This window comes from Larus michahellis, chromosome 5 (genome assembly GCF_964199755.1).
Source record: "Larus michahellis chromosome 5, bLarMic1.1, whole genome shotgun sequence".
NCBI classification, from domain to species: Eukaryota; Metazoa; Chordata; class Aves; order Charadriiformes; family Laridae; genus Larus; species Larus michahellis.
Window position 1 is genome coordinate 1,049,779 of NC_133900.1, and position 21,498 is coordinate 1,071,276.

Sequence of the window (21,498 nt, forward strand, 5' to 3'; positions counted from 1 at the left end):
TTTGACTTCAAGCAGCCTGGCTTTTAAACAAAGAATCGCAACTTTGAGATGTACGCCTTGGAGGATCCATACTTTCCCCTTCTGGGAATCCAAGTGAGCCTGACTCTGACTTTTCAGATCTAACTGCTATGACTGCTTCTTCCCAAAACGTCCCATCTCATCTGGTACCATAGCCTAGCTCTGATCCAAAACTCATTAACAACTGACATGAGGGTTCTGTCTGTGGAAAGGTTAATGGGACTGACGGTTAGAAAGCGGTACCTGGTCACGTCATCTTCCACTTTCACTACACTTTCTCATTTCTTTTGCTATTCCCACGGCTAGTAACTCTAATCAGCATTACTCAACAGCATGCACCCAAGAAAAACCAACAACTTTTCCTTCTTGCCAACTAAACAAGGTGAAATATGACAGCTTTTCTAATGATGTCCTCTTCCAGGTATAAATCAGAGGGAAGAGTGACCCCCAATACATAGACGTATGAAGGAACTACCATTCCAGACCACATCGCGTTTCCTTTCAATAGGTTTTGGATAGCTTTTCTTTCTAAAATGAAGATTCTAACCGACTGGTACAAACAGTAGATGAAATACATATTTAGATGTCCAGAACATGTTGTTGCTCAAACTTTACTCTGCTGCTGGATAAAACACTGGAAGTTTCATTTCTAAGAGAGCTTTCCCCTGTTACTGCTGTAACTCTATTGATAGCATGAGATAATAAAGCCACGACGAGGAAAGAACCACCACCTTTTACATATCTGCTAGGTCTCGGTAATTTACAAGGGCACATTATATCACTGCCTCATGGCTACATTCACTCAGACACCCTTGATGGACATTGTCTCTAGAGCCAACACCCGTGGCGTCACTCCCATCCCTGGTACCGCCAGGGGAATCCATTCAGTAAGCTCAGCCCAAGCAGAAGTGTCTGGGACGCTCACCAACGCCAAAAGAACGTGCAGTTCTTCATCTGCAGTTTTTAAGACCACAGAGTTAGTCTCTGGTGTCTGAAGGCACTTTAAAAGTCAAGCTGATGCTTATAAAAACCTCTGAAGTCTGACCCCTTCCAATGTGACAGTGTCAATGTGATCCTTGTCATCGCTGCTCTTCCCACCCTTCGTTCACCGAACGACACGTGGAGGGAGGATAACTAATATTACAAGCCAAATCATTTTTCTGGGGTTTTCTTCTCTTCCAATTGCCAAACACAGTAGGTGATTGCCACAATGGGGACACTCTATCAGAAAAACAATTTGTGGCTTCAAACAAATGCCACAAGGCCACAAATCTCACCCCCTAGCTACCATTGCAGGCAGAACAACGGGAGTCACTGCCAATCCAGACCTTGGGCTTCCCACTGACTTCAGCGACCTCGGAATAAGATTCACAACTTTAATTCAAACAACGCCCATACTACAGCCATTAACTTCCTGAGTATATTTAAAATATTTGCAGGGGCTGATGTTTCTGGGCAACACAAAGCAGGCTGCAGCCTCCTGATGATTCTTGTGACACAGACCAAGGCGGCGCGCACATGCACACGTGTAATATTTGCATCTCCATGAAATGACTGATTATGGCTAATTGCGAAGACTGTTCACTGTAATATACAACGGTCACTGCATTAAGAGTCAAATCCTGATCATGCATCGCTAACAGTTAAGCAGAGCTGCCTATCACCTACACGACAGGAACCCTCTCAGCAAACCTGGCTGAACCGTAGCCTGGTTTTGGGGAAAAAACAACCCCAAACCATCTCCTCTCGATAACCCATTCCAACAGATACCAGGACAGAACAGTGAGCACAGTGAACTCTCCCTCCCTCTCTCCCTTCTCTAATAAGACTATTTCTCGATTCCGTACGTCAACCCAGCGGCAATGGGGTGGAACCTGTGTTTTATGCCCCGTTCAACGTGCCCAACCACAAAGGTCCCTCCTGTCTGGGAACCATCTGCCACGCACATGGGAACCTGCTGTACGGCGCCTCGGGAAACCACTGGAAAATCCTGACAACATTTGTTTTAACATTATTTACACTACAAAATATATATGTCAGTTCACTGCTCATAAATTAGCTGATAATAAGAAATTAGGTACTGAGTGCCACATAAAGAGCAAGTGATGGATTTTTAATTTTTTTTTTTAAAGTATAACTTTGTTTCCTCTATTCTTTTTAATTCTTTTCAGTGTTTATAGGGTACTTCATCAGGGAAAAGGACCGAGAAAATGAGATTTCATTCAGGGAATTGGTTCCTTCTCACAGGCCATTTTACAGAACGAGGCAGAAAAAGATTGAAATGTTATTCCCAGAGCAGAGTGATGTAATATTCTTGCACTCACTGATGAGTATCTCAAGAATCTAATCCTTAGGAGGAAATAATAATTTTTTTCTGGCTAAATTTAAGTGATTATTCTTTTAAGGAGCAAGAGATCCATCATTCAAAATGAGATTTTTTGCAGGCTGATTTATCTTCTTTTCAAGCAAAGAATGCAAAATAAATACTTAAATCTCTGTTGGACTAAATAACCTGATTATTTGTAGGATTCCCCACGTTCCCCAGCCTGCTGCTCCACACAGGTCTATCACTTGACGCTAACCCTTGCGAGGGGCCGCTGCAGCGGTTGCGAGGTCAGGCAGTCTGCTCCTGTGCCTTCGCTGCGGCCCTGAAGACAGCAACCGACTACTCACTGCGGGAGCGAGAATTCCACTACCACGCTTTATTTCCTAAGAACTCTTAGTTCACGCAGGCTGAACTTACGATACAGATTCCCTGTAGAAGGCGGATTTAATTTACAACAAGCCGGGAAGATGGAATCAGGATTCTCTATATTCCTTTGTTGCAAAATAGTGAGAAAAAGGCATCCCTGCAGGATGCACTTAAGGCTCAAAAATCACCCCCATGGACTGAACTCCTGCAACGATGAATCCTGAAATTCTCCTGTGTTTCGGCAATGGGTCCCAGATTCATTGGCAGTGCTCGCCCTCTGCTCTTTCACAATCGGTTCTTCCATGTTTATAGAAGAGCTCAGTCCCATGTTTCACTTCCAAGACGTTTTCTCCACAAACAGGAGACTCCCAGTCTCACATTATTTCTAGTCTTCTTCCAAAAGGAATGACACTTGTGGATCTTGCTGCTGGTCTGCCCGGGGTCCTGTTCCCACTCTCCTTTGGAACCCACTGGTCAATCTTAATCAAATTTAGAGGTGGAATCAAAGTCTCAAAGTTCTGATATATTTCGTAAAAATTAGCAGCAGAGACCCTGTTAAGTCCCCCATTCCTTCATTTACGTGGGCATAAGGAAGCAGCAGTTTTTTCCTGTGACTGTGAACTTTACACATATGGATAATCCACCTTGTTGAAGCTGGCATTCCATGCAGGAGTCAGGAGCTGCTCCACCAAACTGAAAATTATCTTTTAAGTACATCTTTGACCTCTGGGTCACTTAATAGTCTGGAAAATCACCATTGCAAATCGTGAATCAGGATCAAAGGCTGCCAACCCCCAGTCCGTACACGCCTCTGAACAAGGGAGATGTGTCTGTGGTGCAAGGGAGTCTCTGCAAGTTAGATTTAGCCACAATACGTACACGGAGTTTCATTGCTTATCTTCCATTGTCCAGACTTTAACGGTTTGGAAGTACACAAAGCAGTTTTGCAAGATCAGATCTTCCAAATGAAAATTCCAGTACTGGTTGTGTTTCAGCCCGGCTGGGAATCTCTCCAGCACAGACTCTTTATTATACTGTTTTAAGAGCTTGAGTTTCAGCTGAAATCTGGAATTTTAAAAGCATACGCAGACTTTTTAAAATTCTGCTTTAAAATCATAAAGCGCTTGGATTTGGGTGTGATTCGAGCAGCGGCAAAAACCATAAGGAACTCAACTATTTACCAGGACCTTTTCCTGTTGCTGTTACTTAGCTTCCAAGCTGTGCTTCAGGAGCAAAGCTTTTACCTGAACTCTGTAATGCCACTTCCCACCATAAATTCTTTCAACAAGCTGAAAATCCATTAGAACCCAAGACCTATCAGCAGAATGACAATCCTCTGAAGGCAGGTCTGAGGAAAACTGACAGTCCTCAATGTAAAACTTCTTTAAATACCCTTAATAGTGGTTGGTTTGTTTTTTTCCTTCAAAAAAAAGGATTCTACTGAGTCGGAAGAAATTATTCAGAAATTATATGCTATCATATTAAAATATTTAATTCCAGTAATATACTTACTGTACATTCTCTGCAGACAGACTGGTGAAACCAAAAGCCCTCACTTCCTCACCTTCTGCTTAGACCCACGGTTTCTTTTGACTTCTAGTCAAGAGAATTAGTATTGTAGATCAACTGATGTGAGAAATGCGATGAACTGAAGGAGCTATTTACATCTCTCTCGTAGGCTTTTTTTTGGTATTAGGCTCTTTCTTTCTGTGCAGAAGCAGAATTCACTGTGAAATGGGTTTGGCTGCTTTCTTGCATTCTGTGTAGGAATAACACTCTGGGGATTTGGGGATTTTGATGGTCACTCGTTCAAATAAAGCATTTTAAGAATCTTACAAATGCTGCCATTTGAGCAACGGAATCAGTATCTCAACTTGATTTCATTAAGACTTCCAGCCTATTTGCATTTTGTTAATACTAGCATCTGTAATATTTCAGCTGGGCGTCAGAACTGCAATGTTTGCCAAGTTCTCAATGTCCGGTGTGGCATTTCTGGAGTTGTCCCCCTTCGAACCTCCATTCCAGCAGGCATAGAAATTTCAAAAGATAAGGAGCCTTGCGAGGTCAGAGCGCACGCATCGTTCCTTCGGCCCAAGCTCTTTAGCACAAGCTTATACACAAACATGATCCCAGGCCTTGGTTTTTTTCACGATTCATGAAAAAGAGGTCAAAATAGAGTATTTTTTGACTTACGCGCCTCGAAAATCCAGCAGCAATAAAAGATGCCTGCAACAAAGAATCCAAGTATTCTCTTTGCTGCAAAAATATGAATTAGTTGTCTTTACTCATCAGGCAAAATAGTGAGTTTCAACACAACAGCTAAAATTTTACTGTACCTTCGGAAAAAATTGTTTCAGTTCCACTGTGTTACTGGCCAGCTCCTTTCATCTCTGACCCAGAAGGCACAATTCCACCGGTGTGGCAGCTTCCAGCAAAAACTGCAGAAGCAATAAATCGATCCATCAGGATTCCAGGAAAACACATTTAACTCAGTAAGTAGCACCTTTTGCAAGCCGTCTTTTAAACGATGGAGTCGTACTCTTCGAGTTATGCATGCACGTACCAGGAGGAGTGCTGGGAGGAACTCGCCAAACTGCGCTAGGGCATCTGTCTGACACAATTACTGAGCAAAGCCATGTTGAAGCGATCTTCCCAGCATGCGGCGCAGAATACGTCCAGTGTCGTCTTGGGCACCGTCCTCCACCTGCTTCTCATCTGTCCAGGACTCAGCGCATTTGACGGCGTAGGAAAGAACGAAGAGGAGCTAACGCAGCCCTTGTGTTCAGGCATCTTGGCAATCGCAATCAAAACCCAGGCCCTCCAGACACATTCCTTCGTTATAATTTGAGGACCACTATCAATCTGTAAAGGACGAGAAGATATGCTGTGTGACAACGACAGAATCTGTTTTAAAAATCTACTCCTGCATATGCAAGCACCAAAATAAGTAGCAAAAAATAAGCAATAAATTACTATTTAAAGTTAATGGTTTTGAATATCAAATATTTTTTCCAGACTTTGTTCTACTGTCATTTAAAACTTCACATCAGCCAAGTTTTACATGTTTTGTTTGAGACCATATGGCCCTGACAGAGTTCAGACTGCTTGGGAACGAGGGGGAGAAGGGAAACAAGGCTGGTGCTCATACGAAGGACTACTGATGAGATTTTAAGTCTTCCCTAAATATTCCATTAGACCGGATTTTATTACATTTCAAATACTACTATACCATCAGCATGTATTGTTTGGCAATAGAGACTTCAGCTAGGCGTGGCATGAAGAGATAATGACTGAAGAACCTCATTAAAAGGCTCGGCAGAGCGGCAGCGCCGGTCTCCGGGCAGGACGGCGACGGAGGTGCCTGGCCAGGAAGCACACAAATATCAGCTCTCGCTGATGCAAATGGTTAGAGAGCACAGAAGGAAACGTAAATAAACCATCCTTGAAAAGCTACCCTAAATGCAGGAAAAAAAAAAAAAAAACCATTTTTTTTTTCTGCACAAACTGGTGCCAATCCACAAGCGCTCCCCTTTCAGCAGCTGCCAGGATAAATTTCCCCTTTGGGCAGACGGTCCGAAACCTGAGCCCATCGCGAATGAGAATGTGCAGCTTTGCTTGAGCGCGCATTAAAAAAAAACAAAACAAAAACCCCTAGATTTCTGTCCAGGGAAATTAATCATTCTCAGCACCTTTGCAGATACAGTCTGGCCCTTTAATGCTGACCTACATACTGTGCAGACTATGTTTCAAAACAAGCTGACATTTAAATCAAAACGGCCCGACTTCCCACTCCCTCCCTTCATTCCCGGCGCATGAACGACTGATGGAGCGGTTGCCCTGAGAAGAATGTCGCTTCATGGTGCTCCACGACACACGGAGCCTCCTCTGGACTTTTTGCACCCGGGTTTGGGATCATCCCAAGCTGGAGCCTGTAGCTGTCGCCCCGCGAGGAGTTCCAGTCACGCACCAACTGTGGCTAAAAGCACACAGGGAAGGTGGTGGGCAGCGCTTTTTCTCTTGACAAGGAATATTTTAAAATAATGCTGTTCCAGTACGCACTGCCATTTGGGAATTCAGAGAGAATTCAATGCATACTGTATTTTACAAAACGTTCGTTAAGCACAATACTTTAATCAACAGCTAAAAACGTCAACCACAAAATCTTCATTAATATTAGATGAATGTAGCACTGCCCAAGCCAAATTCTGAGACACAGAATGACAGAATGACCTGGGTTGGAAGGGATGGGTGGAGATGATCCACTCCAACCCTCTGCTCAAAGCAGGATCAACAAGAGCATGTTGCTCAGGACCGTGTCCAGTCGGGTTTGGAATTATCTCTGACGATGGACACTCCACAACCTCTTCAAGAAACCTGCCGGGATAGTGCTCAACCACTCTCAGTATATTTTATTTTTTTTCTTTCTTCCATTTAGACTTATATCCTCTATCTCAATTTATGCCTACTGCCCCTAGTCCTGTCTTTTGTCACCACTAAGAGTTCCATCTTCTTTACTGGTATTTACATGCAGTGTAATGTCAGGTACCTGACACTGTATGTCAGGTATTTACATACAGTGATCGGACCTTCCTGAGCCTTCTCTTCTCCCAGCTGAACAGCCCCAGCTCTCTCAGTCTCTCCTTGCCTGACAGATGCTCCAGTCGGGGGTGGACTCGTTGAGTATGTCCATGTCTCTCTTGTACTGGAGAGTCCAGGAGAGGAAACACACCCAGGCCTGTCTCACCAAGGCCGTAGAGATGGGAAGGATCACCTCCCTTGCCCTGCTGGTGATGCTTCTCCTAATACAGCCCAGGACACGGCCAGCCCTTCTTTGCCGCGAGCATGCATTGCTGGCCCACCTTCAGCTCATCGCTCTCTAGGACCTCCGTGTGGCAAATCATCATGGAGCCCAACAAACATTACAAAGCAGGCGCTAATAAAATGCCGTCTGTTTACCTTCTCATCTAACTTACCGGCATGAATTTGAATTGGCCCAATTTTTAGGGGGACCATGTCCCTGTTGCAACTGGGGAAACACCACCAAAAGCCTGAAACCTTCAGGGTAACCCCTAACCTGCAATCTCAAAAACAGAGATCTAAAAATAAGTTTTTGCTCCTAAAAAACTGTGTGATTAGGGTACAATTTCACTGTAAAAGCCCAGCACGCAGACTCATCTCAGCAACAAAACAAGCTTCACAGCAAGGAAGTGAGACAGCAAGTCACGCAGAGCTTCCACCATCTTTTTCAAAATCATTTTAGATAGATAAAATAATAACCATGTTAAGTAAGAAGCAGTCAATCTGGTTACATTTTCACCAGATAAAAACTGCACAACTACTAATTCTAGTACTCTGGAATTAACGACAACTTCTGGAGCTTGTGGCTTGAGGTCCCTCTTGCAAGCATCTTACTCAAGCGCTGGACGGGCTAAGGAAGGACCCCACGCCCTTCTCCCCACTCGGTTCTGTCCCTCAGGCAATCTTAATTTACCTAACTAAAAGCTAGTGCTACGGATTTCAAATGAGCGCCCACACCAGCTGGGGCAGTGGTTCCAGTAAGGAGAACCCACTCGCTTTAGCGTGAGCTCCTGTTCAATGGGCGGATTCAAAGCCACGGTGTCCACTCACCTGCTTCTACCGAGCTTCTTTCAGAAAAGGGGTTTCTCAGAGAAGAACTTCACCACGCAGCACAGAACTACTGCAAAAAAGAACAAAATCTCCAGTTAAGCCAAAGCAAACATGATTAAGGAAACTTTTCCTGACAAATAAATAGAAGACAACGGGCACAGGCCAAGGTTAATTAAGTTAACAGAAAGGCGGCTATTGATTTCAAAGAATGACAAGTATCAGCTTCTTTTTTCTTTTAGTTTCTCGAACTAACACATAAAAGTTACTGATTTAAAAACCAAACATCATGCCTCGAGCATTTTTGAAGAGTAAGAGTGAGACACAACATCACTCTCAGTAACTTGCCTTCCGAAGCAACAAGTACCAGTACTTATAGCTGTGGTTATACCCCCAGACAGGGATGATTCATCCCAACACACGTACGGGTGTGTTTTTCTAGGGGTCTCTTCTGAACGATGAGACAGTAAAGCTTTCTACCTTTACATTTTCCAACATGCCCACATGCAATACGAAGCAGATATCATCCAAGCAACAAGAAAAGCACAGAGTTAGCGGGGAGAAAAGGCACGGTCCTGGTAAATCACTTCTTTCTCCTTTCAAACAGTTAACTGCAAAATACATAAGACTGCAGCACATAAAAATGGCACGTAGCGAACAGTAAAACATAATGGGAGTTTAACTGTTAAATGAATACCAACTCCAGCCAATGCGGCTATGATTTCATGCTTTTCCACTGTAAAAAAGAGGAGTCTGTCCACATTTCGTAACTCCAGAGGGAACGAGTTCCATGTTTTCAGGGTTGCCCAGAGCCGTAAGCACGTCCCCCTCGCCTGGGGCACTGCGAGGAAAGCTGCAGTGAGCCCCAGGCAGGCAGCGACACTAGGCAAACAGGAAAAAATCATCCCCTGCCACAATCCAAGGCCTAATGAAGAACATCTCTCTACAATCTCTAAGCACCAGATTAAGCAGCCCCCATCACTGTTGCTCAGGTCCTCTCTTTCTGCAGCCTCTTCACAGCATCACTCCAGCCACCAGGCGACCACCAGTTCAACCTGATCGGGAGCTGATCCGGCTGAAATGTTGTCCACGGATTTCTGCGAGGAGATGTGTGGAGCCTGCAGGGATGGGAACAAGCAGACACGATGATGCCCATTGGGAGCAATGCTCCCCAGTATTGACATGGTATAGTGGCACCAATGGCATTTTTGGCTCTGGAGCTGGATTAGCATGCTGCTGCAGGGAACTGGATCCCCACCACCAGTTGCCCTCCTTTCTGCTTTTTGCCAGTTTGTCACAGAAAGGCCCGTCTCTGCACTGAATGCAGCAACAGCCAGCTCCTCTCACCCCATCGAGGGGGACAGGGAGGTTTGGCTCGGGAGAGCTGGTGCTTCGCTACAGCTTAGCATCCTCCTCAGCATGCCCCCAGTGCTTCTCGCAGGGATACAACCATAAAATCAAAGAATTGTCTCAGCTGGAAGGACCTTTCAGATCAGCGAGTCCAACCATCAACCTAACGCTGCCAAAGCCACCACTACCCCACGTCCCTCAGCACCGCGTCTGCCCGGCTTTAAATACCTCCAGGGATGGTGACTCCACCACTGCCCCGGGCAGCCTGTCCCAATGCTTGACAACCCTTTCGGGGAAGAAATTTCTCCTAATATCCAATCTAAACCTCCCAGATACACAGTACGGACAGCATTTGGTCTAACTGACCGAGAGAGAGAAGAGAATCCAAAAATAAGGACTCTCTGCCCAATGCTGTGATCATCCAGCCTGTCCCTCTTCTTATGACACTGCTGCCTTTGATTTGTTATGGAATATTGCCTCTTCCTTTACCCTTAACTTTCAGAGATAACTGCTAGTGGGCAAAAATACGCCCTACTTAAGGGGACTGTTTCCTTTCTTGTCCCCCACTCTTCTTCCACAAAAGGAAAGCATTAATTGAAGCCCTAAGAGTAAGGTCAACTTTTGGAAAACTGTTTTATTCCCTTTGTTTAACTGCTATTAAAACAACGCGTGGCGTACTCCATCTGCAGTCCCACAAGAAGCTCTTTTATCTATTTGTTACCCTCCCCCAGCTTTTGCAGGAGGAAGAACACCACTGGGAGCACGGCATTTTCCCGATGTAGGGAGGGTGAAAACATGGTGTGGCACAGAGAACATGCCAGAGGGGTGGCACCACAGCACCTCGACAGCCGGCTCTGCTGTGCAAACCCCTGTCACTCATACCAACGGAGAGCTCGCCATACAGCCCGAGAAGGGTATGACATCCCGTGTGTAACCTCGTCCATTAAATACCTTAGGATGAACGCATAATACAATGAAAATTCTATAAAACTTTACGATTTTAATAGTTTCAGTTACTAAGTTCAGTTTTCTGGAGACTTGGCAGGCTTTCCTGGAATAGACTGTGATATCTGAAACCTCTTTTGTTCCTTTTTTTTTTTAACTTAGCTATTTGCAACCGTCAATGAATAGTGGCAAAATACAACATTTAGAATTAACCCCAAAAGCCTGGAACTATCTGATGATCAAAAACCCAAAGCAGAATGCTTCAGTCGAAGTCAGATTATCTTTAATCATGTCTTAATAATGAGATTTCACAGTGTTAACGTATTGTATCAACCCATCGATTGCTGACACACTCCAAGAGCACAAGGAAAAGGATTTTGACTGCAATATTTCTCTAAGAGTTTCATACGGGCTGTGAAGTGTTCTTGCCATCTACACCGAAACATTTGGGTTGCTCTTTCCATTCTATTGGTATCCGCATTAATCTCTTTAATTACAAATCATCTGCTCATTGCAGGGTGTCCAAACACTTTTGACCCCACAAATACAGAGCATTTTGATTAAAAAAAAAAAAAATCTAAAAAGATAATAAAAATCACACACTTCCCTGCTTTTTTTTTCCAGCGCCTCAGATGTCTGGAGCGACTGCACATTCTAGCACTTTTGAAAAGGGATCCTGCCCCATGCAATAGCTACAGGAACATTCCGCTGTCATTGCTGGGGAGGATGCCAACGGCTGTAGCGCATTTTAAAAACAACTCAAAAAAAACTACCTCTGGATGGTTTTTCATGAAGTCACCTAAAAATCTCTTATCTTCTGGGTATGTTTTAATCTCCAGGCAACACAGCTCCGTTCTACCTGAGCTACTCAGAGCAAGAACTCCCCAGCAGCAAAAAAGACCAAATATTGGCTCGTTATAAACTTGTTATCAACTCTTGCTGAAGCAGGAAGCTCACCATCTCGGAGGGGGCTGCAATCAGGAAGCCCATAAAGCCAAGACATCCCTTTGGACACCCAGCTCATCGCAACTCAGAGAATCATTAGAATTGGTCCGTCTTTTTCACGTAAGGAAGCATGGAAGAACCTCAGGTTTGCGTTTTTCAGCTTTTCAGAAATATGCTTATAGCCGGTGTCCTGGTTCCGGTGGGGATAGGGTTAACTTTTCCTGGTATTCCATGCCATGTGAGCCACGCCCACCCTGAGCTGCCGGGGGAGGGGGCAGGAAGTTGCTGCTTAAAAGCGGGCTGGGGCGTCCCGGGTCCGGCCGGTCGGCGAGCAGCGGGGAGCGGCGGTTCCGTAATCGCGTTTGTATATTCCCCTGTCCATGTTGTTGTTTGCCTGTTCCCTTTGCTGTTCTGTTAAACTGCCTTTGTCCCAACCCAAGAGTCTTGCCTTTTCTTACGATCCTTCCTGTGTTAGGAAGGCACGTGCGAGCGGCACGTGGTTCTTTGTTGCCATCTGAGGCTAAACCACGACAGCCGGTTAATCAAAGTTGCTCCAGCTGTTTCTCACAATTATTTTTAAACAACTTATTGAAACATGATTCTCATTAATAATATAATGTAGATGATCTGAACAAAATATGCAAAAAAATCAGGATTAAAATCTGAAAACGTGTTGCTTAAACTATGAAATATCAGGACTTTTGTCACGTTCTGTTGCCTTTAAATGCCAACATCAATGCACAGCAGTCCGAACAGATCAACTCATTTTACCATCATGATTAGAAACGCACAATAAGACCAGAGATGATTTCAACAGACCTATGTAGTGCAAAAGGGACAAAAGCAAGATGTTCCTAGTGAGATTTAATAAAGCTCTATAGAAATTAGAAAACCTTGACAAATCAAATAATAAATGAGATTGTGCCAGGTTTGAACACGATTCTACAAAACCTTATCCTAAGAATCTAATTTCCTACTAAATTTGCTCTAGCAATGACCGCATGTAGGAAAAACTATCAATTTCTCTGAATGTTAAAAGCCTTCTCAAATGAGAATCCGTAAGGAAATATGTTATAAACTGAGGCAATGCCATTTTTTAGGGAGGATGATATTGTAAACTTTACAAACTCCTTTCTTGAGGACCAAAGAAAATGAGATGGCTACCAGGGCAGCTTTACAGGCAGCCACAGGAGCGCCCGCTAACAGCTGCCATTTCATACCCGAGCCAGTGGCCCCAAGAAGTCCGTTCCCTGTTCCATCACCACCACTACTCTCCTTTCAGTAACTGCTTTTGGCGGACACTCCCGATGGCCTGTCTTACGGATGGTGGCAGCTGCAGTGGCTTCAGTGAGATAAATGAGGTCTTTCTCTCCCATGCAGGGATGCTGTACCCCAGCGCAGCAGCTATCTATCCACGCAGGCCACATACCCTTCAGAGCCTTTAACTTAAGCCTTCACAGCCCATCAGACAGCGGCAGCTGGGTCTCAACTACGCACCGCCTTCAGAGAAGAGGAGACGGAAGTCTGTGGCTTCCATCCTTGGATGCTGTGCTGCCCGCATCCCTCCAGTAGGAGCTTCTTTCCCCCCCTCCGCTTCAAATGCTACTCTTCACAGAGGGCTCTGGTCAACTTGAATTCAACCACAAGGCTTATGTGATAAACACATAACAGTTTTAATGAGATACAAAAAAGTAACAAGGCTAGACTCACCTACAACTCTGTCACCTGTCCCTGACCTCTGGCTCGAGTACACCAAAAGGCTGGAACTCCTCTATGGCGTTCTTTCTTCACTATCACGTTCTGTGAATGAGTAAGGTCTGATTTGATGATCTTGTGCATCAAGGAGAAACCTCCAAAGGGCAGCTCAAAGGACATCTAGTCTGCTAGAAGCACTAGGAAATGCTTTTTAACATCCCATAAAAGACAAACAGAAAAAGACCAAAAGCTGTAACTATAACGTTCCATAGAAGAAAGCTTTAAAGCAGGTTACTATCCACTTCATAGCCCACCGAAAATAGCAATTACAACAAAACAGAAAAGAACATAAAAATCTCCAGCCCTGTAGAATTTTGCAAAACTTTTGGCCATGCCCCTGTTTATTCAACACATTCATTCATGTGGTGTTCACCATATAGAACACGCGATGGCTATGTTTCAGAGAGCACCTTTGTGAAATATTCTAAGCCTATGAGGAGATAGCGGGTCTGAGAGCAATAGCAGCACGCACGGCAGAGGGGCAGACCGCACTTTTATCCATATTTGATCTGCCATTCAGGCTGCTGGTTCTCCAGGGCCAGTGCTGGAGCAGAGCAGGATCGCCGACAGCTCCCATGTCTGCAATACTTTTGATAAAGGGGCCTTTTAGTGAGTAGCTGGGGATGTGGTTTCAGCGAAGACAAGCAACATGTTTGTAGGTGCTGGAGGCTAACATATGTCTCTAACGTGGCTCTCCGTACTCAGAACCAAGCCTCCTTCCGGCTACCCAGTCCAAATAAAATACAAATAAAGCGACTGCTGTGTAGAAACCTCTCCCAAGCATAGCAAAAACCCCAAAGACTGGTTATAGGGAGAGGAGACGGAGACTATACTAATGATATGCTTCGTACCCCAGCAAGGGGACAGGAATAACGCCATTCTGGATCAAAGCTTCCTGCTGGTGGGAAGCTTGCCACGCCGACTGCTCCGCAGCTCTGCCCGCCAGTATCCACCCGGCTGGCGGCGCCTTTGGGCTTGGGTGCACAAAGGCTTGCTTCTGTAGCCCTCCCACAAACTGCTGCCGCCTTCGCTGGGTCTCCATGCCGTGTGAGGAACGTGAATATGCAAAGTCTCCGCACCGTGGCTTTATGGGAAATTATTAATTCACTTGGTGAATAGCCATGCTGAATTTCTAAAGTGGCAGAGAAACAAAATATTTGTATTAACTTGTAAACAAACTCCGCTGCCATTAAGGGTATAACGTGAGTGTGATAGATAAAAAGTGACCCTTTGGTCTTGAAACACTTTTGAAGACCCTCGCCACTTCAGAGCTCTGTTGCAGCTTCATCAGAGATCACACCTCGAAGGTGGTCTCTGAGCCAGCGCGGGCGCATGTGGACAGGCGACAGGCGCATCGCCAGGGCTGGCCTCAGCTCTGCCCTGATCTTCCGCCCGTTTCCAGCAGCGAGCTCGGGCTCCAGACCGTTTGGCAACGCGTGCTTCTGGGCACCGGGCAGGAAAGCATGGTGCCACCAGGGCTGGCACAGTTTTAACTCTGCTATGAAAATATCATTATCATATTTTCCAGCTTTACTGTAGCTGATTCTGGGAGCAGCTAAGTTTCCACATAAAACAAATGGTACTTTGTCTTTGTATGCTGCCAGTCCTTGCAAATTGTACAACCGAGAGCATAAGCATTTAAGTGATGGAGTCATTCATCTAAATCTGAGAAGGAGAAAGGCACAACTTGCGATAAACTTTTTAATGTTTTACCTGACGTTGGTGTCAGTCTCATGAGAAACAGGCGCATCAATTTGCATAAATATACAAGAAGTTTGCCTGAAAGAAGCTTGCGGTTTTTTACAGCCGAAGGCTGACAAGGAAATTACTATTTATAAAATGACAAGAGGCGTTTTTCCTGTATACCTGAAAGAAAGCAAAATGAAGAAATGAAGAACAGCGCCTCAGTACCTACTGTTAGTATGTGCCCATCCTATGTGGGCGCAGACCAAAATAAGACGCCTGTGTATAATTTCTGTCAGTTAGCCTCTTTAGCTGCCTTTCAGGACTTACTGCAGATGCCCAAGTCAAGTGAACACGCTGAATATACCAGCAAACAGAACGGAAACATTCCCTCAAAAGGCAACAAAGCTTCCTAGCAGACCCACGCATGAGAATTAAATCTTTTTTTAAAAACAAAACAAAACAAAACCAACAAATCCCAAACACTTTCCCTGTCTCCTACCCTGGAGATGTTTTACTATCTGTAGAAGTTTCGCAAAGCATGACATAACCCAAAAAGGTTGCCTCCAGCGCTCAGGAGGGCAAACTTCCAATCACGCAAACAACAGAGAATAACAACCCCCAAGTCACTTGATCCAGTATTTCCTTACCAGTGCCCCGTATTGCTGAACGCTGCTATGGAGAGGCTGCACTACTGGGTTCTGCACACAAGGGCTGTGTTCCCTGGATGCGAAGTTCACGCACGGACTGTCCAGGCTGTCAGGTGGGTAACAAGCGCCCCCGGTTTGATGAATCTACGCTGGAAGGCACGGCCCTGCTCACTGTGCTGGAGGAATGTCTTATTCCTTTAGAGCTGACTCTGCTCTCTAAAGGTCACGTTCCCAACAAGCCCTGAACTTCTGCTCCACTCTGCTTTTTGGAGGATGCTAAGTTCAGAAAGCTTAGGTTTTTATTTTAAACAGTACTTAAACCAGCCGTACATCCTATTAAAGAGAGAGGGGGAGATTGCTGACTCAGGGTGAGATAAAACAGCCATTTTCATCACATTTAATTGCCGAAGGACATCTTGAACTTCTCAAACAGAGAGAGGAAGGAGAGGTCATCCTTGAGCACCCCCATCCTTGTCCCTGTCGCAAGGCACTGTGCAGTCTCACTGTCCTGCTGGTTCCAGCCCCAATGGCTGCACTGAAGAAGTGGGAAATACCCCTGCTCACACCCTAATTGCTGTGCTAATGAGGACAGGATCCAGTACACATGGTCAGAACATCAGTTGGGACCTTTCAGGGTGAAAGCTGCTACACAAACGCACGCTACCATGGCCGGTGTTTAATTTCAAATGGGACATATTTTTCTAAGAAATAACTGAATCACTGGGGAATGCTGGAATTAAGTCAGAACATGAGATTCCTGGAATGTTTGCCAATCCTAGTAGCAATCGGAGTGAGGGCCAGGTTTGGCATACAAAAGGATTGTTTTTCAGTCTGATAACAGCAGTGAAAATGAAAATTGGTCCATCAAGTCAAAATCTGGCAGTGGTTACCATGGCCCTGGTAGAACACAGACTTCTTCATGGTCTGTGAATGCAACGCATGCTGGAAAAGGGCAAACAAGTTTAGATTTTATCCCATCGCCAGTTCTGATGCAGAAAATTAAAGGCCTCCCATGTTGTTCTTATTTGAAAAGATAGAATGGAAGCCAAGGGACTGAAAAAATAGTTACTAGCAATACTAGGCCCCATTTTGAGTTTAGTGGTTTTGGAGATGGGAGTATTTTGCAGAGATGAAAAGCATTCGACTCGGTCGCCTAACCTTTGAGTTGATGTCATTTCACTGGCGTCACGCTGGCAATGACTGAAGTAGCCACACGATTTGGTACCGGCATGTAGCAGACCGGGAAAATACTCAAGGCCAAAGGGTCCACTGCTTCCACCCGCGCGGCTGTGCGCGGTGTTAGGCACAGGGCCATACAGCCAGGGCACACATTCGCCATGGATCCTACAGTTCCTGTGGAATGGTGGTTTCACCAGAAGCACGGAAAGAAAAGAACAGGAGATGGACTTGGGCCCTGATGGAAACCCTGCGAGGGTTTGGATCAGGCTGCATGGGACTGAGTTTTCAATATAAGAAAGCGAACTAGAGAAAATGAGAAGTAGGTGTGAGAAATGGTAACTTTTTTTTTTTTTTAATCAAAAAGCCAAGCAACGCCTGTCAGACAAGTTTCTCAACATTCACGGGAATTAAAACCAGGTCCATTTGCAACTATGTACAAGCAAGAAATAAACACCTGATTCAGAATCAGATGCGTAAGATTTACAGACACAAGTCTGGCAGGATTACTGCATATTTACAAGGAACTTAATGAGGACATCCTAAGAAGGTATTGCCCACAGCTGAGACATGATAACCATCAGTAAGGACATTCTCATATCATTACAAATGTCAACTTTAAAAAAAAAAAAAGAAAACTAAAAGTAAAATTAAAACCATCCTCAGTTTCAGTCTCTCCATTATCTAGAGTGTGGTTTGAGCAAACAGGTTTTACTTTGCACTTACCATGAGCTAGGAGGGTGCATGCTATGAGTCCTGACATTAAATTCTTCCCACAATGTCTCTGTTTTAACACAAGTGTTCCCCGTGAGCCTCCTGCAGGCAGCCACCTTGCTTTGGCAATGAACGGCACAGTAAAACACGCCATACCGCGCCGTTCCTTTCCAGGCACGTTTGTAGCGTGGCTGCATTAAGCCAAATGCTTACTCCGAAGGGCAGGCACCAGAGTGCCACGGGGCTGGCTCGCAGGCATCGCAGCCACATGGTCCCAGTTGTGCCGAGTTTCCAGGATGGGGACAGCCAGGTTTCTCTCTTGCCTCTTCGATCTCCTTTAGAGAGCGGGAAGCCTGCCTGTGAAGCGTAACGACACAAAAGATGTGGTTGTCCCTGACAGTTCCTTCTTTTGATCTTGAAGACCTAAGGCGAGAGCGCTGTGGGTGCTGCCAATGCTGCAAAGCAACATTCTGACCTTGTTTTTCTCCCGCCTCTTCTCAGGGCAATGCTAGACTCCAACGACACATGGCCCTGTCCAACCCTACATTCCCTCGGAGATAAGGGAGACATTGACTTTGGCTCGCAAACGCTACAGAGGGAACTGCCCAGAAGCTTCAGCCAAAGGCACTGCAAGGAAGAAAGCACAAATGGGACAGAACTAAATTCTGTTTGCTCATTCACGTCCGAGCACAAGAAAACTCCATCTCCAGACATAGTGCCTGTTAATCCAGAGCAGATGACTGCGATCAGAATGCCATTTCAGCATTCAAAAAGGGATACGGCACAAATGATTTACAAAATGGGCTTAATGAAGACACACATTTGGTCACAGCTGCTGCTGAGACCAGACTGGAAGGAATCCAAAAGACAGGAGGAAGTGAGAGCATTAGTAAATCAGAAGGGGAGATCAAGAGCTTGCTTCTGCAAAGAAATCCCAGCCTTGGAAACCACAATTTTTAATCCAAACTACCGATGGCCCTTCTAGACCGTGGGAGGCACCTCTCGAAAAACACCTGTAGTCTCTGCAGACCAGCGAAGGGCCATCCCAACTTCTCTGTGTCCTTCCTCAATTGAGCCAGCAAATAAAAGAAGTGCTTGTGCTCATGGTGGCTGCTGACGTTACCGACAAAAACTTCAGAGCTGAGTATACTTGGAAAGTTAAGGAGTTTTTAGAGTGAAGAGGAGTATTACTTCCTGAAATTTGTACAGATGGAGCACTGCATGTCCTGTGGGGGAGGACTGGGGTCAATCTTGTTAGACATAATAGGACTTTATTCATTATGGATGAAAAGATTCAGATCTTACCGTTATGGGAGAGGATGAGTTCAGCTGTGGTTTAAGCAAATTTCCAGGACTTGCAGAAGAGTGAATTAGACTGCTGAGACAAACGAGTTTGCAATTTTCAAAGAGCTAGTAGAATATTTGTAAGATTCCACCTCATTTGCTCGATGTCCGCAAAACATAAATACAACTTCCATCACGAAATGGAATAAATATCAACTGCTGTTTGCTTATATAAGCATTATTGGGCTATCAATCCTTATCATCAAGGCATAAGCTGATCAGTAGCTGGGATCAGAAAGAAATCCCCTCTGCTTCAACCTCACCATGGCTACAGTGTTAGATAATTAACAGTATATCACGGAAAGGAAGATTTAACACCTTCCTTTAACGCATCCAGAACTGAGGTATTAGGCCAGATGGACAATCATCTGTTCTAACGCAACTCTTCTACTCTTAAAAAAGAATAATATACCAAATCTAACCATTGCTCAAGAGAAATGCCAAATTATTACTGGGTGTGGTGCCACAGGAATCACTAACCGCTCAGACCACTGATATTTAAGCGCTTTTACCATGTTCTGTAGCTGCTGGGATCTCTCAAAGCCAGGATCTCTTCTGCCACCCTCCCCAAGGCCACTGCCTCACCAGGGCGCAGCCTAGAGCCTAGCCCTCAGGAAGATTCCCAAGCCACCGGACGTAAGCCTTGCTCTGGAGCCTCAGAAATCTCGCTGGGCTACAGCACACGACAGTTGCTGCCATTGTGCTCCAAATAAAGAGCCTGAATTGCCTAACAGATAAAAGCTGCCTTTTTTTTTTTGAGACGAGATGCTCATGTCAAAGAGCTTAAAGAGAATGAGAAGAGAGCAAGTATTCAACCCACATTAAATTATTTTGGCCGTGAAACTGATGAAGAAAAACACAATAAAAACGCTGCAAAGAACTTTTCCAAATGTTTCTTTGAAAGAATTTGTACACGGCCAAGAAATGCTGGTTCCACACCAGACTCCTATGCCAATCTTTTCTTTCTTTTCTTTTTATTTTCTAAAGATTTTACTGGTACATTTAAATTTTGAAGTTTTTTGTAACACAGAGAGCATGCCTTGCCAATGACTTTTCCTCTACAGCGCTGAAAGGTTTGTTTTCAATGTTTTACCGTTATTTTGAAGTATTTCAGGTTGTACAATCTTCAGACTTTGCGTGACGTAACAGTTGCTGGACTCTACTCAATGTCCGATATGGCAGCGCAACTGTTAACAGCTTCACTGTCTACCCAGAGACTACCAGGGAAAAGCCACCCCGGTAGGAATGGAAAACATGGATCTGACAGACTCCCGACGGCTCACCTGCGCTGGATAAGAAGGAAATCAACTGCAGCCCTTGTTTCCTAACGTTTAACAGAAACCTTTTCAAAATTTCAATTCCACGTTTTTAAGAGAGGAAAAGCTGCAGTGAAGTTGACTCTTTTAAGCGTCATCTCACTGAAGTTATTGCTAATTGTCACCTATTTCCTCCACATTCCATGAATTTTGGACCAGTGAAAAGAGCAATTAGACATTTTAAAAAACAAAACTGAAGCCAAACACTAAAACTTTCAGTTTTCTTTCAGCTGCTTAAATTCTTCCTGGATGTTGGGCTGCAACAAGAGTTACATGCGATACATCTTTTGAACTGTACTTAAAGTATGGTTCATTAAGACTCCGGTTCGATTTTGTCCTAATAATGTTAGCCTTTAATTTTGTATAAAATGAGACAGGAATTTTCAAACTGCATTTGCTTCTGGGAAAATTATATTCTTTTACGTAACACAAAATAAATATCTGCTTCCTTCTATTTTGTTTGAAAAAACGTTTTCAGAAAAATGCTTGGGGAATATTCAAATAACGTCGTGTAACCCAAAACTTCGCTAGGATACCCTAGTAGCTTTGGAAACCTCCGAGCAGTTCTGGGTTACAGAGAATATGGTAGACTATTAAATGTACGCAATACTGGAAAGCCGCCACGTTAACTTTTCACCAGTGCGCTAGATGAGCACAGGACAGGCAGGAATTAGTTTCCGAAGTTGAAGAGCTGAAGTCACACCACACCGCCATCCTCCTTCCCGGGACAGAAGATGAACGTTCCTGTGCTCCCTTGAGACTGGACTCAAAGCAGAGGAATTCTCCTCCCTCCCCATTCTCTGTGGCACAACAGAAGGCATCTTTCAGGGTTAGGAAAAAATCTTTTTTCCCAAACAAATGCTATTGTTTGTTTGATTCTTGCGGTTTCACGATGCTGGCTGGAGGCTGGGGACAGCAATCATACCGTAGGCTCTAAATCAGCCAGCTGGCTGGTTCTGAGGCTGCTCTTGCGAGGACACCAAGAACCCTCCAACCACGCATGCCTTCCAAATAAAGATGGCTATTGCAAAGCAGAAACTCTTTCACAAAAAAAACCAAACCACTCAAAAATCCAGAATGCTTTCATTAATGCTGTGCATGCCAGTTTGCATTCAGGCTCTCTCTAGGATTAGAAATGCTAGTGCAATTCTAGAGCAAGTGCCGGAAAGCACTCCTGAAGCCTCCTTGTTGCAAGTTTTAATACAGTAATGGCATAAATTCAACCAATCTAACCTCAAACTTAATTAAGCAGTAATATAAACTGCAGAAACACTGCATAAAAGTT